This window comes from Pinus tabuliformis, chromosome 1_2 (genome assembly GCF_031772625.1).
Source record: "Pinus tabuliformis cultivar Carrire ecotype Pingquan chromosome 1_2, CPIR1, whole genome shotgun sequence".
NCBI lineage: Eukaryota > Viridiplantae > Streptophyta > Pinopsida > Pinales > Pinaceae > Pinus > Pinus tabuliformis.
In genome coordinates, this window is record NC_142298.1 from 452,106,235 (window position 1) to 452,127,013 (window position 20,779).

Below are 20,779 nucleotides of genomic sequence, written 5' to 3' on the forward strand. Positions count from 1 at the left end.
GGTAACATCCAAAAGAGGTCTAGGGGACATAAGCACAGACCTAGCTCACTCTTTTTGTCGAATCCCCCCATTAGTGTATGCCCAAAAGTGTCCATGATAAGTAAACTCAATACTTAATTTCCAAATGACAAGACATACCTTTAGGTTCGGGAGGCCCGCCTTCAAACATACGATCAAGACGAATGGGTGAGGTTCCACATGGCTGTGTCAGGTGGCGGAGAAATGGCACAATGTGCTAGTTGGTGGTTGCAAGGGGCTGATGGTTGTCGACTGAGGACCATCTTGGGGAATTTTTTCTCCTAGGGATATCACCCACAAAGTTGTGGGTAACATTTGGCTCTAATTGGGACGTGATCTCTCAAAGAAGTGGGCGAAGCTACTCGAACGAAAGGTCACGAGAACTCCAACAATCTTTTGGTCACCGCAGACTTGTTACTTGCACATATCAACAACTAAACCCAAAGGGAAACATGTTTGTCACGGTGGCTTATGATCACCCATGCTTAATGTCAGGCCGTAAAATCAACAAGTAATAAAATATGCAAGTTCTAATCTAAATGCAGCGAATCTACCATTAGAAACATCATATGACATTGGTTCTAATGCAAAAATCATCATGCAATGCATCCTACTCTAACATGCATATAGTACAGTGTTAAGTATCAAGGAAAGGGTTGGTACGACTTAACTTGACTAGCTGTGGCCATAGTTCGGCGTTGAGTTTAGCAATGTAGTAATAGTCATCCCCCAATTTTCCATGAATTTTGATGGGCATCATATCTTTGTCTATCAAGACCAAGTCAACTATCTTATACTCTTTCTTAGGCTTCCACTTTTTGCTTGGTTTATGATTTGGCCTTTACAAACCTCCTGTGAAGGGAAAATGGGAGAGAAGTAGGTGGGTTCCCTATAGAGAATAAAAGGGGTCCCATCACATTGCGGGATGTTAGCATATTATCTGTCCATTTGAACATGCCCCCCAACAGTAGCCCCCCATTTCCTAGATATGAGCATTCCCCACACATCAGGAATATCAATGACGACAACATCCATGAGAAGGGATATATCAGGGTTCCTAGCCAAAGAAACGTTAAGGTCCTTTATGAGACCTTCTACCTCCACATGCTTGGAATTAAAACCACATATCTTCTTATATGGCTGAGTGATGCTGAGACCCAATTGCTTCATGACTTTTAAAAGCATGAGATTAGCGGAAGCCCCTTGAGTCTAGCATACAGTTATGTAGCTAAATGTCATTGACAGCCAAAGTGAGCATAAAAGGCTTATGTCCAAGGTTACGATCGAGAGTATGGATGTTTTGCAAATCTTCAGGTAATTCTTCCTCTTCAAAACCTAGGGATTTCTTAATTTGTTGTTGTTGCTTAAGAAGTTTCACAATCTCCTTTAAAGGGACAGATACAGTCATCTTTCCTATAGCAACTTCCATGTCAATATTGAGTCCAACTTGTTTGCCCTTTTCTTTCTTCCTAGTATTTCCTTCCTTTTTGGAACCATTTCTAGGCTCAGCTCTAGTTTGGGAATCCTTTTTAGGAGGATCCTTGGAAAGGGCTTCTTCTTAGGAGGGTCTTTAGAAGGGACTTCCTTATGAGGGGCTTGCTTAGGAAGAGGGTCGTCTTTGTTAGGTTCCTTGGAGGTAGAGGGGTCCTTATTATTATCCTTTCGTGAATATTGCATCCCTTTGAATCTCCCATTACTAGCATTAGCATTAAGAATAGGTTCCTCTTTCTCATCTTTGGTTGTGACTTCACTAACAGGGGGATGAGTGTATGAACCTCCTAGCAAAATGTTGAATACATCAGATTCCACAAGATTGTCCTGCTCGTCTATTTCATCATTGTCACTCTCGTCACTCTCACTTTGCTCATCCTCAGAAGATGAGTCTTGTTCCATTGCATCGGTTGGAGCCAAAGTGTTTGGGCTTGAGATGAGCTTGGCTTATGTTCTTCATTTTGCTTTTTAGAAAAAGGCTTTCTCATAGGAATGTAGGTAGACTTTTGGGCTAATGCGGTGATTTTGTTCATCACGATCCTATCCCGTGAGTGGACCTCTTCACTAAGCTTTTCCATCTTATTGAGGATAGGCAAAAGGGTTTCTTCATGTTGATATTTAGAATTCTCCTTCTTGGCCTCAGTTTTAGTTTTAGGGAAGTCATTGGCATCCACCCTTGAGATACGTAGATTTTCCTCGACTTGCGTTGCCATTTCCTTAGCTTCAGCTAATGTGGAGGGTTTTTTGTCTCTTAAGGCATATGTTAGGGGGCCCCCTATGGCTTTAACAAATTTGTCAAGGATGTTGGCATCAGAGGGCTTTAAGTGATCAGGGATATCCCAGACAACCCTATCAAACTTTTGAATGAATTGTCGGATGTCTTCCCTTCCCCTCGCTATTTGATAAAACTTCTCAATGTTGAAGGTCCCTTGGGCATTGCAAGGCCATCTATTCATGAACAGGTCCTTAAATTCATCAGAATCTTCAATGCATCCTGGGTGAAGACTAAGGTACTGTTCTCTGGCTTGTCTCTCAAGTGATAAAGCAAAGAGCATCATGAGCCTATCTTTGTAAAAAATCATTCTAGGGGACATGTGCCAATAGAATTCCTCAACAAAGTCACAGGCACTTATGGTGGTATCTCCTTTGAACTTGGGTAACCATCAGTTTTATTTCTCAAGTAATGGCTTAGGGTCATCATTCAATTTCAAAGGAGCAAATACACAGACCCAATATCTTTCACTTTTGGTCATATTAGGTTTGTCAGTGGTGGAACTAGATGCCATCTTTGTGGTGGGATCACTGACTTTTTCAAACTCAGGAAGGAGAGCGGTTTCAAAAGGTGAAGGAGCTCGTTTCTTTCTTTTTGCAACAACCCTAGTTAAAGGAGGAATACTGTCGCCTTCAAGCAAACTAGGGGTTTGGACAATGAGTGGAGTCGCTAGAGGAATAATAAATTTGTCGTCAATGAATCAATTCCTCAATGATTCACTAGGGAGGTAGAAGTGCTTCCTCCTCGACAACGGCACCAGAAATGTTACCACTCAAACTAGCAGGGGGCCTACAAGGGAATCTTAAAGGGCAACTGCTAGGTCAAGGCCAACGATGGAGACTTAGCCCACCTCAACTAAGGTTCCCTACTTTTTACACACTTTCACCGATGGGAGGAGCCATGGTGTATAAAGAGTCATTTGTGAAGGATAGATCAAAAATGGATATGAACTGACCTCGATTATCCTTTCCTAGAAGGGAGTGGGGCTTGCCTGCTTCTGAACCAAGGTACAAGGCTTTCTAAGAGAAGGAGGTGAGGATTTAAGGGCTAGGTTAATGGAGTGTGGCTTGTGAAGGAGCTCCCTAATCCCTAGAATCCTTGCACAACTTGCATTCCCGAGTTGTCTTTGAAGAATTGACTTTGATGAAAAATGGGACCATATGGGACCAAGTGGACCCAACCTAGGTTAAGAGGAGGGAGTATAGCAACCAATGATGGTATTAACCTAAACAAGGAGGGGAAGAGGATCAAAGAAAGAATTTGCACTTAAAGGTGCCAAAATGATCCTATGAGGTATTAGCGTAGGGAAACCCAGGGGAAAGTTTGATCTCAGGGATAGGGCTTAGGATATCTCACCATGAAAATTTCTTCAAATTTGGAGGAGACCTTGAGGACACACCAGCATAGGAGAAGCCAGGAGATTGAACTTTTTATATGGGTATTTTGTGAGGAAACTGATGCCCTAGGTGACCCAACATGGCTAGACCTAGAGAGGAGGAGGAAAAGGTGAAGAAAAATGGTTTTAGGGTGATCACCTTATGGTGGATCAGTGCCTAATTCCTTTGGGGATATGGAGTTAAGAAGAATAATGAGAATGGATTTTGTTTCTAGCTCAAGGAGGCTCTAAGGACAACTTCCATTGGCATTAGGGCAAAGGAGAGTGACCTTAAAGCATTTATACTTCGTTTGCAAATCAAGATGGCTTATCAAGATGATATCCTTTGCCAGTGCCTAATTCCTTTGGGGATATGGAGTCAAGAAGAACAATGAGAATGGATTTCGTTTCTAGCTCAAGGAGGCTCTAAGGACAAGTTCGTTTGGCATTAGGGCAAAGGAGAGTGACCTTAAAGAATTTATACTTCATTTGCAAATCAAGACGGGTTATCAAGATGAATTCATTGTCTAGAAAAATTCGTTCAACATACATGGCCCATACATAGAGGTATGCTAGATAGAAACATAATTCCACAATTTAGCAGTAAATGCATGTAGTAATAGCCCTAAAATAGAGAAAATCCCATTATCAATGCATGTGACAAAGTAAAAGAAAATAACATTAAGTCTGTACTTACATGTAAGAGAATATATCCAACCATCAATAGATTTTCCAATCAAGAAGTTGCAAGACAAGAAAATGTAATCCAAACATCAAAATTCATCCATACTCAAATTTCGTCCACCAAGAAGGAATAGTGAAAATCTCGAGACGGAATGATCCAATCCAAGTGATGATGATAAATGAATTCATATCACTCCTATTTATACACTTATGAGTTTGAATTACCTAATTAGGCCTACATTAGCCCCTAAAATAAAATAAAGTGCAAAATAACTAACTTTTGGTGACAACCCCACCAAACTAGCTCAAAAACAAAATAATAAGCCCCTCAAGAGGTCAAATGATGAATAATAAATGTCATTGGTTCCGCCAAGAGGCCCGATGAAGTCCATAAGTGCCACATTGATGAATAAGACTCAAAAATGATGGGTAAGGGGGTGGCCCCTTGTTCTCTAAACAAGAAACCTGTGGTGCTCCTAGTGGGTGTGGGGGTACACAAATAACCTCATGGGTCTCCAAGTAGATCGAAGATGCTTGTAGACCATCTAGAAGGGCTCAGATGATAATATAAGTGATGCCACATCATCCTACAAGTCTTGGGTCATCTGCCAAGTGCATGGTACAACTGTGGGGCTGACTGGGCATGATGAACCACGTGAATCTTCCTTGTCCAATAGGTGAATCTTGAGCAATCTATGACCATTTTTGGGGATACATGGAGTGTTGTCTACTGCTGTGGAGGCCCATGGCTCTCTACACACACCCTACATGTGCCAATGCAACCCTCTTGAGAGTTAGGACCCCGTATAGGGAGACCAAGCTCAGAATGGAAACCATCTACAATCTTGCATAAGATCCAACGTGTCCCTTAGCCTTCCAACACAAGTCATTAAAGTAATAAGGTAAAAGAGCTTACAAACCATGGACAATAGGTGGACACTTCATAATGGCATGCCCTTCCATAGTGGGCTTTGGCATGTGCTAATGTCTCCAAGCTCCAAAGGGGGTTAACCAACTACCTTATTAGGTGGTTTCTTCCTTTAGAGGGGATAGTATGTCTAAGGTACATCCTTCGAATGGTGGTGTCCTGTGATAAAGAGGTGAATGGAACGGGGAATGAAAGGGGGCAATCTTGGGCCACATATTGGGGTACAAGGGTAGCTAGAAGAAGGGAAGCCCTTATCTGGGTATTTAATGTATAGGATAGAGCAATCGTGGTACATGAGGTGCCCTGACCTTGATTTTTCCACCCTTCTTTATATGCCTTTTTCCTTTTATGATTTTCTTTGATTAACTGCGTAGGTCTCAAAGGATAAGAGCATGATGTGTAAGATATAGTAGTGAATACCCCCTTTGAGGTAGGGCAACTCATTGCCCATCAGGGGTTGGGACAATCATGGGTTCCTGAATGATAAAGGAGGCTCCTCTAGGGCCTATGGAACCAGGGTGATGGTCATGGGTATGGGGTAGAGCTCATGTATTGGCTTTTGTGTAAGAACCAATAAACAGATGTACAGAAAACATTAAGGAATTTAAAGCATGAACATGTAACATTTTCATCGGACTTGACAAAATCAATTAACGGGACTGTTGAGGTACCTACCTGAACTGCGGCAGTTGAAGATGCCTCCGACGATGCTGCTATAGTTACTGAGACACCGAATCCTCCTAGCCAGACTGAGCAGAGCTTGGCTCCTCAATCCAGTAAGCTTCTTAACAGAAGCTGACTATCCCCTGTGCCCAAAACCTTAGAACTCTCAAGCTCTTCCAATGGCTGATTCCCCTCCTCCTTTCGAATTCTTCCTTCTGGTTAATCGTCCCCTGCTCAACCCCTGTCCTACGGTCTTTATCCTCTGGTTTGGTGGTGGCCGCCCTTCCATCTGCAACCACTGCTCATCCTGCTGATGACAGACCCGCGCCCACGTATCCCCTCCTGCTCCTCTCTCAGGTCATGAGTGAATACGCCTTTATGGTTGAAAACATATGATATTTTTTTAATCTTTTAAGATGACCATTACATTTGGATATACACGTACCATTAGAATATTAACACATTGTTTTATTTATATTTGTTTTAATATAACATTTATATACTTTATACTTGGACCCTTTTTAATTAATTAATTATTTTAATAATTAACCTTTATTTTATTAATTTATTAATATAATTTTATCAATAATCTGTAACATATAATATGTATCGTCCTCTTTTAAGATCTAACCATGCATTATGCAATACTTATGAATGAGTAGAACTTCTATTCCAAGAAGTGTCATGGTATTTAGCACTTATAATCAATTTAGTATAAAATACTAGTGCGGTGTATGCGACACATGCTTATGTAGCTATCATATGCATGTACCGTATACCTGCTATTATGCTTGTGTTCTTTGTATTTATAGATGGGTCGTTACATTTTGCCCACGTGCTAAATATATTTATCCTGACTATCTTTTGCATCTTGCGGTACAATTTCCTATTGAATGTGGCCATTTATGCTTTTACTTTTTCTTTTCAGCTGCTTCAACCTCCGGGGCATTGTTGTTGGAAAATTTAAGTTGGTTCGGTCTTCATTAAATGTATTTGAGTCATCATGTAATGTACTTGTCAAAAGAATAAAGAAAAGAATTATTATTTTTATTACGACTTATTAAAGCATGAGTTTCATGCTTGGGTCGTCATGTTTAGGTGAAAGTCCCCATTGAGGACTTCTAGGATTTATATTGAGTTTATAGAGTTCTTGTACATTCAAAGAGAGTCAGAGACCCTTTTTGGGCTTTTGAATCATGTAAAAAGGTTTAGTATTTTGTCAAATATAATTTATGTATCCTCCACACTAAGTCGGCCTATAAGAGATCAAGTTGGCTTAAGGACACCTATTCAACCTCCCTTGAAGCCTATAAATAGAAGCAAGTCGAATTCATTTGTAGCATCTCATCTTAAGCTAGTTCGATATCTCTAAGGAAGTTTGAGAAGTGCGAAGTGGGTCTAAGGAAGCCAAAGGAAGTGCGAGTTGGGTGGAGTCTAAGGAGAGAATGAAAATTGAACTTTTGGTGCCTCTCCCTCTCTGTTTCATGCCCTAGTTTGGGAGATCGAAGTCTTCCAAGTTTCGTTGATGCTGGATGTTGCCCGATGCCAGAAGCTGCTAGATAGTCGAAGTTGTTGGAAAAGAGGTCGAAGTTCTAGGAGGCTGACTTGGTGTGGAGGGAAGGTTTGGTCTTTGTCTAGGGTGAAGAGTCACAAAGAATACTATTTAAAGGAAGAGAATTTTGACTGGGTTTTCCCCTCAAGGGGGGGTTTGCCCTGGCATAATGCCTATATTTGGTGTCCATTGTTTTATGTGTTGTTTGCTTTGGTGATTGCTTGATGAACTAAAAGAAAGAAGATATAAATAAAACCTAATACGAAGTCAATAACATCACAAGTCATTATCAAGTATAAGAAAATCTTTCTACCTTTATGATTTTCTAACATGGTTTCAGAGCCTTGCTGAAAAAAGAAGCTAAAGGCAGTCTCAAGCACTTGATCAAGGAATCACCCAACTAGATTATTTCAAGGAAGAAGTCTACTATATTCAAGAAAGATGTCTAACACAATCAAGGGACATAACAAACTTGAAGGAGCCTCAAACTACAGATCTTGGAAGAAGAGGATTGACCTCATCCTTGAAAAGAACAAGGTTCTAGACTTGGTTAAAGGAAAAGTAAAGAAACCTACAAAAGACTTGAGTGATGCTGATATAAGTTTAGAGATTTGGAATCGATAGCCATGAACTTAATGGTAAAAGGAATAAAGGACAATCTTGTCCCAACGATAGCCAACATTGATCATGCTCAAGAAATGTATGAAGCTTTGTCAAAGTTATTTACTATTAAGAACATTGGTGAAGTTGCAAGCCTGAAGAATGAACTAAGAACCACAAATATGACTAAAGAAGATACAATGGCCTCCTTTGTGAAGATAGCAAGAATCAGAGATGACCGTTTGGCCATAGATGAAATTGTTCCAGACAAAGACCTTATGATCACTGCTATACTAGGATTACCTCTACTTGGGGTGCATTCGCTGTAGGTATCAATAGATTAAAGGAAGCTCCCACGTAATTATGGGCCGCTTGCAGTCAAGATGAATTAAGGATTTCATTAGTTACCAGCCTTGAAGGAGTGTCAAATGCCTATGCTGCTCAACACAGAGGAAACTTCAAGAAAGGACCAAGGAGGAAGGTTGACATGTCCAATGTAGAATGTTATCAATGTCATACGAAGGGTCACTACAGGAGTGACTGTCTCGACAATCTGAGAAACAAGAAAAGAGAAGGAGATCAAGCAAATGCTGCTGAAGAAGAAAACCTAAAGAAAGCCAACCCTGAAGAATCTGATATAAGGGACTTACACTACTAAGTCCATGCTGCTGAAGAAGAAGACCTAAAGAAAGCCAAACCTGAAGAATCCGATATAAGGGACTTACACTACTAAGTCCTTTGCTTCTAGTTTTAGATATTCTATCTTTGTATTTTTGATGTTTTAGAATTTATAGGTTTTAACATATTTTTGGGATAGACATTTCTTTTTGTTTTATAAGTTTATAGGTATCCCTCAAGCTTTGGAGGGAGCCCCCAACATTTCCCAAACATAAGTATCTCATTTCTCTTCAATTTATGTTTTCATGTACCTATTTAAGTTTTGATTATATTAATACTAATTATTTTTCTCCCTCTATTGTCTTGATTAAGAAAACATCTGCTATATCCTCAAGGAGTATGGAAAAAGGTCTCCCAAGACAAGGTTTGTCAAGAAGCAAAGGTATGTCTCAAAACTACAAAACATTGATTTCTTTATAATAAATGTTCATTCATTTGACAATCTACTACTAACATCGTTATGTCTACCTGTATTGAGTCTTAATGATTCTTGTTTTGGGTGATTCATCACTTGATAAATCTACCTCCTCATATTCTTAATTAATCTTATAGAACCCTAGACAAGGTTCTCTAGAAAACCCTAACCTAAGGGTATGCTAATGCTAATGTCTAAAACCCTAATATTGCTTAGGATTATTAGGAAATGCTATTTGAAGTTTTTGTTGATGATGTCATGTTTGGGATTTTGGTATGATCATGAAAACCTAACTTGTTGAGGTTGAAATGATGTTGTCTGAAATCCTGCCCCTTTGAAGTTCTGGTATAGTAGGGTTTGCTTTGCTAAGTTATGAAATCCTAGATCCTTAGGTTTGGTTGGGCCTATAAGCAAAACCCTTGTTATGTATTTAGATTCATAGGAATGCAACCCTAGGTATGTGTCTATTGGTTGAACCCCTAGCTTGGTCAGTATATGTCTAAAACATTAATATTACCTAACATATGATGTGCATATTCATGATGATGAATTCCAAGATATGTGTGTTGACCTAGTTATTAAGGGTCACAAGTCTTAGGGTTTAATATAAGTCCTTGACTGAATTTGATATTCTAGGATGATGCTGGAATGAGAAAATCTAGGGTTTGTAGCTAACCTTAGTAGACGCTAGTCATGATGTTGATTACGCTGTGATTGGTTTTGATTGTTGAAGCTCATGCATAAAATCTAGGGTTCACATGAAATCCTAGTAGGAAAGTCTAACATATGAAATCTAAAAATTGTGAGATGCATTAATCTGATTTCTAGGGTTTGCTATAGATCGTGTCATGTCATTAAAAGAATATTGAAATCTCAGATATAATGAGCCTGATATCTTGATGAGTTGTGGATAAAATTTAGGGTTAGTGACAAAACCTGGGCAAGAAGTTGAAGTATTGAAGTATAGTCTCTCGCTGATTATGTTTATGCTTCTATTATTATAAGATTTTGATATGGCTAACCTCATGCTTCTATAGTTTTGGTTGTACTTGCTATCTAAGTTGTGCAGGTACACAATCTTCAAAGATGGTGAGGATGATTGAAAGTAAGGTTGATATCATAAACATGATATGAACAGTGATGGTGACTCTGATAAGAAGGATGGAAGCCACGAAAGATTCTCCGATGACGAAAAGAAGACGCTGGTTTCCCTAGGTTAAGAGGGAGCCCGGATAGAAGAGATCTCCCTGAGATTAAGAGGGAGCCTAGATAGGGAAAATCTCCCTGGTTGAGAGGGAGAGCATAGTTTTGATTGGAGAATGAAGTTTGAAGGACATGTTGCTGTATGTGAAGTTGAAAGGGAAAGATTCGATTGATGGGCCTATCATGTTGAGAAGCAACATCAGGAAAACCCCGAAGGTTTGTGTTTATTTATGAATATGTGAAAGTATATTATTGATTGGGGTTGTGTTTAAATGTCTCAAAGGTTTTGATAGCATGCTGGTTACCAATCAGTTTGATTGGGAGAGATTGGTTGTCCTTGATCTACTGGATCAAGGAGTGTTGAGGCTTTAGGAGTGAAGCATTGCCTGGGAGGAGATCTAGCCGACGCTTTGTGTTGATGTCTATGTCCCAAAGTTGGAAAGGTGGTGTTGGTTATAAAGCTTTGTTTTTGGATACACACCTGGATCCCTGGTTTGATGGTTAGCAAGTAAGCCTAATGGTACCTATAGAGGCTGAAAGCTTGTCCATCTTAGTCCCACCTAGATAGTTTGCGCTGGTTAGGAATCTAGTCCATGGCATTGTGGTGCCTAAAGTTCTTCATAGTTCATATAGTTGAGATCTTCCTTGTACTTGTACATAATGAATACCTCCCTAGTTAAGAGGGAGTGTTGGAAAACGTAACTAGGTTTGATCTTCATTAAATGTATTTGAGTGATCATGTAATGTACTTGTTAAAAGAATAAAGAAAATAATAATAATAATTATTATTATTATGACTTTATTAAAGTATGGGTTTCATGCTTGGGTCATCATGTTTTAGGTCAAAGTCCCCATTGAGGACTTCTAGGATTTATATTGAGTTTAGAGAGTCATTGTACATTCAAAGAGACCCTTCTTGGGCTTTTCAATCATGTAAAAAGGTTTAGTATTGAGTCAAATATAATTTATGTATCCTCCACACCAAGTCAACCTAGAAGAGATCAAGTCGGCCTAAGGGTGCCTATTCGACCTCCCTTGAAGCCTACAAATAGAAGCAAGTCGAATTCATTTGTAGCATCTCATCTGCTAGTTCGATATCTCTAAGGAAGCTGGAGAAGTGCGAAGTGGGTCTAAGGAAGCCAAAGGAAGTGCGAGTTGGGTGGAGTCTAAGGAGAAGAAGAAAATCGATCTTTCGGTGCGTCTCTCTCTCTCTTTGTTTCGTGCCCTAGTTTGGGAGATCGAAGTCTTCCAAGTTTTGTTGATGCTGGAAGCTTCCTGATGCCGGAAGTTGTTGCATAGTCAAAGTTGCTAGAAAAGAGGTCGAAGTTCTGGGAGGCTGATTTGGTGTGGAGGGAAGGTTTGGTCTTTGTCTAGGGTGAAGAGTCCAAAAGAATACTATTTAAAGGAAGAGAATTTTGACTGGGTTTTCCCCTTGAGGGGGGTTTTGCCCTAGCATAGTGCCTGTATTTGGTGTTCGTTGTTTTATGTGCTTTTTTCTTTGGTAATTGCTTGATGAACTAAAAGAAAGAAGATATAAACAAAACTTAATACGAAGTCAAGAACATCACAAGTAACTATCAAGTACAAGAAAATCTTTCGACCTTTCTGATTTTCTAACAATCGGTCCATGCCTGACCCAAGGTGGGGGAAAAGGAAAGGGGAGGCTAACCATGTGTGGATCCAATGAAGAAATGTGGACCCAGGTGGGAAAGATGATGAATGGGCTTATAATAAATGGAAGGGGAGTGGTATATGTGAATGAGGGAGCGGGGCCACGCAACCAAAATCGGGGTTTCCCATGTAGTACCACACTAAAACTGAATGGTTAGTGAAGGAGATCCCACGGGACTAAGATCCAAGGGTAACATCCAAAAGAGGTCTAGGGGAGAGAAGCACAGACCCAGCCCACTGTTTCCGCCGAATCCCTCCATTAGTCTATGCCCATAAGTTCGGGAGGCCCACCTTCAAACATACGATCAAGACAGATGGGTGAGGGACCACATGGTTGGCTCAGGTGGCGGAGAAATGGCACAACGAGCTAGTTGGTGGCTGCAAGGGGCTGTTGGCTGAGGACCATCTTGGAATTTTTTTTTCTCTTAGGGATATCACCCACGAAGTGGTGGGTAACACCACCCATTCGACCTTCAAGAAGCCTATATATATGACTCGACCTCCTCTCCAAGAATCCATTCGAATCATCTACAAGCAAGTGTCTTTCTGTGGATCAAGCAAAGACGATAAGAAGGAAGGACGAAGCTAATTGGAGGACAAGATCTCTATTTTGAAGGATTGAATCTCTAATAAGATTCTGTACTAAAGGACCGAAATTCTGAGGAACATTCTCTGTGAAATGAACGAATTCCTAAAGTAGCATATCTCTGTTGAAGATCCGAATTTCTATGATAGAAGATCTTAATTTCTGTAGCATAGCAGCAGATCCGAGCTCTGTGCAAGGAGGCTGAATCTCAGTGGTTATCTCTGTGCAGGAAGGTCGAATTTCCTGTGGTCTAACTCTATGGAAAGGGAGCCAATTTCTTATCTTTGTAGAAGATAGATCTCTATCGCAGTCAATTTGAAGAGGGTTTGACTTGGACACTTGGTGGATGCTCTTGCTAGTTAGTTTGTCCATACTCCATAGGCTTGAATTTGATGTCTCTCTTGTTGAATTGATCCTATAAGGAAAGGATAGTTGGGTTTTTCCCCCATGTGGGTTTTCCTAGGTTAAATTCTTGTGTTCTTTGTGTGGCTATCTCTTTATGATTGTGCTGTCTTAAATGTTATACAATTGATGTTGTCTGTGTAATTTTCTTAATGATGAAATTATGGATAAGAATGTGTAAAAGAATTAAATCATCAAAAAAAGTTATCAATATAGAAGACCCCTATAAAAATAAAAAAGGAGGCCAACTTGGCTTCTTTTGGAGCCAAAACTTCTAATTTTAAAATTCAATTTTTCTTCTTTTGAAAAGAGCATAAAGAACATGCTTTACAATATTTTTCTTTTGACCCTGTTGCACACTTTTTGTCAAAGTTCCAAGGAAGCAGATATGCCAAGATTTTTCGAAGGATCGGATCATCAGTTCATTGAATCTTTGTAAACCCATTCTACAAATTTATAATATAAATGATGCTAGTAAGACCGTGTATGTATGTAACAACCTAAGTCCCTTGACACGGGGACACGAGACACGAAGGACATGAGGATTTGAGTGTCCGACACAGGCACGTTGACCCCCCAGAACAAGACACGTTATATATATATATATTAAAAATTAGATATTTCTTACACAAATTCTCATTCATGACACAAATTCATTGATTCAAACATAGATCTTCATCTAGATGTAAGTTTTACAAAGTAACATTATGCATACAAATACAATTGTGACATATTCATCAATGATCCAATAGGAGAAAGACAAGATACTGCAGTTTTATCATTAAGTCATCAAAATCAAAATGTGTTATATAGGTAGTAGCAGTGCCAATGGCAAATAAAAATAGAAAATACAAAACAACTACAAGCCTCAAAGTAGTTGGTAGCTCATGAGTCCTCAATCATCATCATCAAAATCATCATCACTGTCATCATCATCGTCACCACAACTCTCCTTTGTTGCATCCTCCTCCTTTTTATCCAATGTCATCTCCACATCTACCGGTGTGGAGGATGAGCCCTCTACAATATCACCATCATCAAAAGTGACAGACTCTAGCACTGGCTCATGAAGATCCAAGTTGGCCAATGCCAACTCAACACTGTTGTCCAAACCCATATCATCAGGAAAGACATCGCAAATCCTTCTCTTTCCCTTCAACCACTCATCCCTTTGCCTGTAAATAAGACAAAGGTTGGTGTGCACATATACCATTGTCTCTACCTTGGATTGCTCAAGCCTGCGCTTCTTGACACTATACAAATTCCCATATATGTCCCAAATCCTCTCGCAACAAGAGGATGAAGTCACCTGAGAGATGAGCCTCATGGCTAACTATTGTGGAGGGCTTGTTGCCTCATGAGTTGCCCACCAAGAATAGGGCTTCTTAGCCCCCCCTGTCTCTAATCACATCATATCCTAAAAATTGACGAGTGCCAGTGGAAAAATCAGCAAAGGCATCCTCCACCTCATCGAGGGATGCTTTACCCTAAAAAGTATGCCTCAATGCATCCTTCCTCCCCTATGAAATTTCACCATCCATGTGAGGAAGGAATTTGCGGGACGGTCCACCATTCAGCCACTCATGGCTGTAGTATTTTGGGTTCAATCGGTGAGCTAAACAATGCAAAGGTGTGCAATTCTTGTCCCATATGCTATCAAGAATATCCTGTATGGTGGTGAAGAAGGTCTTTGATGATGTCTCATGCTCGGGGCACTCACTCTATAAAATAATGCTCCTCACAGACTCAATCATGGAATCCCATCCCTCATAAACCTCTCCTAGGATGGGTTGGTTTGTATCTGCAAATCGTAGCAAAGAAATGATAGGGTCCATGATCTTAATAAGTAGATCTACCCTCTCCCACCAAGCATCATCTAACACTGTGTCCTTCACTCTTTTTGAGGCTGCTTGATCTGTTTTTCTCCAAAAAGACCAAATCTCTGAAATAACCATGGCCCCAAGAGCGGTCTTGACCTCCCCAACCTCTTCAACACGATGAATGAAGAGGCAAACCATGTATTTGCAATCTTCAACAATGATAGATTAGTGTACTCCTCATTGATTTTGGGGGCATTTGTATGATTTTGTACAAAGTTGTAGATATGCCATGCATCCTCAATAATACTTACAATCCAAAGCACATCAGAAGCAATAGATATAATTGCTAAATTCAAGGAATGGACAATGCAAGGTGTCCAAAATACTTGTGGATATTTGGCTTCCACAATCATGCCGACAACCTTGCAAACAGGTGAATTATTTGTAATGATTTGCACACAAGAATCAACACCTACATATTCAATAACTTTAATGAATAACTCACCCATATATTGTGCATCCTTGTATTGTCCAAGTACATCCACTGATTTCAAGAAAACTGGACCATTCAAGGAAGAGACCATGAAGTTGATGAGTGGGTGGCGTTCTGGATCTGTCCATCCATCAGAAACAATACAACCCCAGATGTTGGCCATGTTGATTTAATAGGCTCAAGCATTTTGTCCACCTCTTTCTTTGCCTTAGTCAACAATGTGGTTCCAAGCTTCTTTGACCCAGGAGGCACATACTCTAATGGAGCCCCTTGAGTTAGAGCTCGGCATATCTCAATAAATAAAAGTGAGCGTGCAACATTAAAGGATATGAAGATCTGATAGAAAAAAAATGCAATGTTGAGATCAAGCTCTTCCTGTTTCTCTTTTTGACAAATTTTGTCCATTGAACCAAGTGCCACTACCTTTCTTTTCGCTGCTTGTTCCCCACCAAAACTCTCAAATGGAAATTTGTTGCTTTTCCTCAAGAATGGAAGGGGATCATCATTCTTGGTTTCTTTAGATGTTGCTGCCACCTTTGCCATACCAACGTTGGCCTCTTTTTCCATTTCTTTCCTCTTAGCTAAGGGCACCTATGTACATGCTGCAATTCCACAACTTGGTAAAGCCAACAAATGAGATTTCACACGGTAATATGTGCCCATGAAATGATTGCTGCAATAGTTGCATTTCCAAGCAACAGTGCCTCCTCCCTTCAACTTGTTGCCTGAACCTTTCTCTCTTGAGACATACTTTTACAAGGGATATTTGTTATCTTGAGCCTGCTGTCTTCCCTCAACATTTGAAGCTGTTGTTGCAGCCCCACTTCCAATAGAGGGAACACTTGCAGACCCTGATGAAATTGGAAGAGGAGGGGCATCTCCAATGGGGACATTCTCCCCCTTCCTTTGCCCCCTCCATGCTACCCTTGATTGAGCCATGAATGTTGTAAATAAATAAAGAAAATTGCACAATCTTGTAAAAAAAATGCACATGCAAACTGCTGTAATAAAAATGCAAAAAAAATAGAAACAAATGCACTTCCCTGTTTCTTGAATCTCCTCCAAAATGCTCCCAAACCCTTTGCTATTCGCTCCCACACACCCACAGTAAGAGAGAAATGAAAAGTGATTGTGAAACGGGCAAAAACTGCCCTTTATGGGCCACACGACATGCCAAACAAGGGGGTTCATGTCCCAAGATCGGGATACGATGGAGTCTGGCTGGACACACTCGCGTCTCATCGGAACATGATCAGACACAATCCAGAGGACATGTGTCCCACCAAATTGTGTCCGATTTGGGGCACGCAAGGGCTAAGGGTCGAATCCGGTTTCTTAGTTAACAACCTAGGTAAGCCTATTATTTTGGCAAGAGTTTCATCCTAGGAGGTTCTTCGTTTCACTGACTCATCTGTGTTTCTAAACATGGATGGTTGGAAACGTTTTTCCCTCCAACCTCACTTCACAGCTAAGGTGGAATTCTTCGTCAAAGTCTTAGGTGAGTCCTAGTGTTTTAGTCGAGTCTTATGTAAAAGTGATTTGGGAATAATTCAAGCTAATTGGCCAAATTATTTTATTACAAATCACTTGGTCTACTAGATAATATTGTGTCGCAGAATTGAATGTATAATTTGAGGGTCTGTACCGAATGAGTGTTCCCCCATTGAGGGTTGAAAATGTAATTATCTTATGTAAACATTATTTGTGTGCATGGTCCCTCATACTTAGGCACCATGGCTAAAATATTAGAGGGTGGAAAAAATTATTAATCCCCTCAAGTATCAATTAATTAAATTTTCTGGCAAAAATAAATTAAAATCCTAAACCAAAAGTTTAATTAATTAGAGTCAAAATTAAGGTGATAGAGAAATTAAATTCTCCAAGTGGAAAAATTTGTTGGTATCAAAGAAATTAATTTTTGGAGGTCCCCCACTAAGGGAATATTGGAAATTTCAAGAAAATTTGGACTCTTGGACTTTGGTGGTCAAGTCAAAGTCAATTTTTTGAGAAAATTAGTTCAAAATAATTAATTTTGAGCTAATAAAAAATGAGTTAAATGATAAATTCGAAAATTCCTCAAAAATAAATATTTTCAATGATAGAGATTAAAAGATGATCAAGGATTTATCGATGACCAAGATTATTTTGACAAGGATCAAGCCAACTAGTTGCTATTTTTTCATTTGGAGGATTTATGTATAAATTAGAGAGTTATTTGTGTCTAAGGCCATTTGATGTTTGGCTAAGAAAATTATGTAGAAAAGATTATGTAATGCTATTGTCCTGTTGAGAATGTTTTTGAATCATAATAAAGACTTTGGGGTACAACTCGTAGTGTTTATTGTCCATTGATTTGTAGTATGTGTTGGGTACATATTTTCCTATATTGTGTTTAAAATTTTAAAAGTTTGTTTATTCATTAGATGGTGATAAGAACATTCTATTGGTAGATTTTGGGTCTATCTTAGGTGATCTGATTCGCCATATGTTTAATAAGCTTTCTTGAAGAAAATATATAGTGTTTTTAGGTTCCCTAGTGCTTGGGCTCTAAGTTCACAAACAATGGACGTAGGCTGTCTTTGTTTGGACTTCAAAAATTTATATGGTTTATTTAAATTCGCTAACATTGTAGCTTGCATCTATTCTTAGAAATACACTTAGCCATTTATCAAAAAAATCTCATAAAAACTTATTTCTCAAAATTCTTTTCAAAAGCATTGTATATCTCTACATTTGTAAATAACTTTTGTATAATATATTTTTTCTAACTAGGGTTTTGATAATTTTTGTATATATTGGGGTTCTGGGTGTTTTTATCTCCATTTTTGCAGGTGAAATCAAGTGAGAAGAGTTAGATTAGAGCTAGATCTAGGCCCTTGAGGGTAAGATCTAGTCTCCAATTTTTTTTTGCAAGGCCAACTACTGAAGAAAATTTGAAATGCATTGCAGATCTTAAGCAAATAAATTTTTTTGAAGCAAGGGTTTCAAGTTTAGGGCTTCTCGGGCCCGGATCTGCCCTCTCGAAGGCCAACATTAGCCTCCTCCTTCCCTGTATCCCTTCCTTGAGGCCCAATGTCATCATTTTTAGCCCTTCTAGGGCTGGCCCTAGCCTCTAGGGGCCTCGACCTACCCTTTGAGGCCCTGCGTCAAGGGTTCAAGGGCTTTTTAGGCCTGATCGTGGGCATAAGAGGCCTCAACCCCCCTCTTTGACCCTAGACGACAACCTTTTAGGTTGGACATGGGCTTTTTAAGCCTTTACCTCAGCTCGACCTTCTCCTTCTTGCCTCAGTGTTCCTCCTTCAGCCTTTTGCTACCTTTGTCCCCCTTTTTGGCCTGTTGTTGACCCCTTTCAGCCCTCATTTAGCCTCAAGCCCTAGCTGCCAGGCCTTCTAGGCCTTTTCTAGCCCAACGCTAGCCTTATTGGGCCTAGTGCTAGCCTTCCTTGGCCGTAATTTTCCCTAGACATACCTCAGAATTTTTTTGGACTAAATTCTTAGTGTTTTGCAGAGAAAATTGGCTCAATATTTGTGTTTTCAGGTGGCATAATCATTGGAGAAATTTTGGCATTTTGGGAAAGTGTGCTAGAAGGCCTTAGGCCTAGCGTTTGCTCTCTAAACCCTCACTTTATCTCTGTTCTACTTCAAATGTGATAAATTCTTCATAACAGTTATATAAGTGCCCTAAAATCACATCTAAGTGGTCTTAACATCTTAATAATTTCAGGGTTAAATTTTGCTAGTGTCTTGGCTACTTGGGCATTGAATATCTAGCCTAGGTCTACTTGTTTTCTTGCTGGAAAGTCATTGCATAACTGAATAGATCAGATCTGATAATTCCTGAATAACACATCTTAAGAAGGCCTAAAAACTTATAATTTCACATAGGTGAATTTGTTTCAGCATCTAGAAAGTTTTGGGCATATTGTGGCGCAAGTTATTGCACTAGTAGCTCACTAATTGCATACTTTTCTTGCTGCTGTAATAAAAATTTCCAGATCTGGTATACTCTGAATAATTCATCATAAGTGGGTTAGTTAACTTATATTTTCAATTGGCAAAGTCATCTAATGTTCCATTAATCATATTGGGTGCTTACATGCTTAATAATTTATTGATCTAGAGTGATTTATTTACTGCTGTCCTAAAAGTTAAATAATTGCTCATTGGAACTCAAGTAGCATAGGATCTAGTTTTGTTCATGCTCTATAGATCATAGTTGCTCTTATTTCATGGTTTTGTAGCAATTTGACTAACACGTTTGTTGTTGAATAAACACTCTCTAAAGCACTCTAATCTTAAATCTCTAGGCATCTTGATATCTTGTGTTCTATGTCATATTGTTAACAAGTAACATTGTCATCTAAGGGATTGAGAAATCTATTTATCTTGGCATCGAAGGCTTAATCAAACATCTCTCAATAAGTGGCATTGTCCAAAGAGAATAATCTTGGCATAATATTTATTGGAATATCTTGTGTCTTTGTGTTGATAATCTTTGGCTAATTGGTGAGTTTATCATCATTAGTTGAACATCCTGTGGATTGGTTAACATTGGCACTTTCTTGGTTGTAAGATTGCACATAATTTGATAAGTACCCTTGTCTTTCAAGATTTGTCATAACTTAAAGTACTTAAACATTAAGCTCCTAATCCAAGAATTCACCCATAATCTTTTGCATTAGCATTCTAGGATTAACTTGCACTAATAATTTACCTCCAAGCATAAGCTTGGTTGATAGATCTCTAGGGCCACCCTTTCTCACCTAGCTTGAGGGATTCAACACCTTTCTAGTGGTTAACACAGTGACCTCGCAGTCATCAGAGCCATAGTCTCTATAGCACTGAAAGCACTGGGTGGTTGGAACACAGGGGGAGGTATCATTAATCAAGCCTCTACTTGCTTCCCGTTGGCTTCCATCCCACAACCTACTCTAAAGACTAATCTCAAAACAGTGAAGAGAGAGGTTCCACTTTGAAACATAAAAAACTGATAGCTTGTAGACTTTAAGGTAAAAATACACGAGGTATTTAATAATAATAATTTATTATATATAAAAATGTATAAATGATGAATGGTACATTGAAGACCCACGTTTATATAGCTAAGCAAGTGTCCTTTCGTAACTGGGCATGTCTTTTAGACATGCCTTTTCACTTAACTTAATGACTATTTACATAATCGATATTTGATTATTTAATATTTATATTTATTTATTTAATTTAATTGTTATGAATTATATTCATAACATAGCCCTTTCCTTCGGAAGCTTTGTCCTCAAAGCTATATTGCTATCCACTGTCCTTGTGGTTGTCGTCTTAGCATATGGAAACTCGTAGTCACTAGTGGCTCAGCTTCTATAATTCACTAGTAACTCTATTTTGAGTCTAGGGTTATCTCTACTCTTGAACTCAGGTTTATGTCTAATTTT

At 39.2% G+C, this 20,779-nt stretch overlaps 1 protein-coding gene across 2 annotated transcripts in view; it reads left to right on the plus strand.

Moving 5' to 3' along the window:
* The window catches only part of LOC149206315 (CBS domain-containing protein CBSX1, chloroplastic-like), a 331,558-nt gene that overhangs the window by 282,304 nt on the left and 28,475 nt on the right, over nt 1-20,779 (plus strand). The gene's annotated exons all lie outside the window — the stretch shown is intronic.